Source organism: Phalangium opilio, unplaced genomic scaffold (assembly GCF_054372755.1).
Source record: "Phalangium opilio isolate 3A_F unplaced genomic scaffold, DU_Popi_V2 ptg000022l_1, whole genome shotgun sequence".
NCBI lineage: Eukaryota > Metazoa > Arthropoda > Arachnida > Opiliones > Phalangiidae > Phalangium > Phalangium opilio.
This window is the reverse complement of record NW_028324154.1, coordinates 3,570,819-3,572,700: the sequence shown is the minus strand read 5'-3', so window position 1 is coordinate 3,572,700 and position 1,882 is coordinate 3,570,819. Positions and strand designations below refer to the sequence as shown.

At 32.0% G+C, this 1,882-nt stretch overlaps 1 long non-coding RNA gene across 1 annotated transcript; it reads right to left on the bottom strand.

The window, feature by feature from the left end:
- Positions 1-679: 679 nt before the first annotated feature.
- LOC149695158 (uncharacterized) lies at positions 680-1,185 on the bottom strand. Its single transcript, XR_016382498.1, has 3 exons — positions 1,052-1,185; positions 757-873; positions 680-699 (listed from the first exon to the last, which is right to left on the bottom strand). It is a non-coding gene; the product is annotated as an uncharacterized LOC149695158 (long non-coding RNA).
- Positions 1,186-1,882: the final 697 nt, after the last annotated feature.

Sequence of the window (1,882 nt, the reverse complement as noted above, 5' to 3'; positions counted from 1 at the left end):
ATTATTTACACTGACATAAATGAATCATTTATACTGAAAATAATGAACAAACATGTATACTGACATAAATGAATCATGTCATGAATGAATGAATGGAGTCATTTAGCTACTGTTGTCTAATATTAATAATATCTATTAAAAATTGTCAATTTATTTATAAATTAGCGTTAACAATTTTGTCCACATAACAAATTTCCACACATCTCAAAGCAAAAAAAAAATTTCTGTTAGAGCACTAGATGCTCCGCTAACCTTGGCAAAATAAACTGTTTTTCTGCAATTTTACAACATTAGGAACATTGGTTTTTTTAAACTGGGTTATGGACAGTGGCTGGACACGCAAATAATTTATTTATAATTAAATTTTTACCTAATAACAAATGTTGGGCATTAAATACTGATTTCAACATTCCAGTATTCGTTGTTGAGAAAACTATGTTAACGCTAACGCAGAATTTTCTCCACCAAACTGATGGAAGTATTTTGTTGAAATAAAAGAAAAATACTAGCAGCATTCTAGGAAATTATTTACTATTTTTGATTTACTCACAATAGTCTATTTGGTTAGAAACCATTGTTCGTTGGGTGGCTCGCGTTAAGTGGCGTCGTACCAAACTGAACTTCATCCATCAAGTGTTACATTCATACAATCACAATTAATAAAACTTGTTGAAAGCGTGTCAATTAAAGCACTTTGAGCTAAAATTATAATAAATGAGGACTATTAGTTAACAAAATAAGGTCTGCAGTCATTACTTATAAGGTGTGCAGTCAAAGCAGATGTGTACTAAAGAACACGACTACATGGTTTTTTCTACCCTGATTTGAGCAAATTAGATAACGGTATCCTGAATTAACTAGCGCTACTGTTACCTATATTGACGAAATAAACAAAGCATAAAATCATAGCATAATTACGACTTCGAAGTTAGGAACAGAGGAGGATTGCCTATCCTATGCCCTAGGTGCTACGGAGATTGTTTTGACCAAGGCTTAGTGAAATGAAATAGATTAATTTACAATAATTTACAAGTTTAATGATAATTTTTACCTTAAGCGTTTTATATTTAAATAATATTAAGTTTTAGCAACTAAAAATACTAAAATTAGACCAAATTACTTTCCTAAAGCTTCACAAAGTTCATAAACGCTATTTAAGGCGACGATTTAGACTCTAGTATTTTGATGGCGTCGCCGACTAAAGCTATCGCCGTTTCAACGTCACGGCGGCTGCGCGGCATTATTAAAGCCGTCTTATCCCGCTCTCTATAGGCCATTTCATCCAAAAAGCATTATGAAGAAACTCTCAAATTATTATGAGGCAACTAAACGTTAAAATACGCTAATTTTGGTCGCGCTGATATTTTCTAGTAAATTAGTGTATCCATGATATAAAATCGCAAATCGAGTTATGTTCTAAATGTTATCAAAATTAATACTTAAACTTAATTATTTTCCATGAAAATCGCTTAGCGGAATGAGAAGTGTTCTACCTTTCATTTAAGACCGTTCCCAAAACTAACAAACGTATAGATTTTCTAACATCGGATTAACCGGACGGTTCTTTTTCAAAAATTTCCCATGTTATTTCTATGGGAAAAATTCCTGTTTTTCATAAAAAGGTGTGATGAATTTTATGGAAATGAAAACCACCCTTAGCAACTTTATTTTTTATAAGAAAAACTAATGAATGGATCTTTTTGAAATTTTAACCACATATTAAGGGCCCGAACTGTAGTTCTGTGGATTTTTTTCAAAACAGTAAACTAAATACAAAAAAAGTTACATCCAATCAAAAAACCACCCTTATACATTAAGGGCAGTATGAAGTCTTATCTAAGAGAGCTACCGCTCTCTCAGAATAAATCCCAAGGGAGACGTG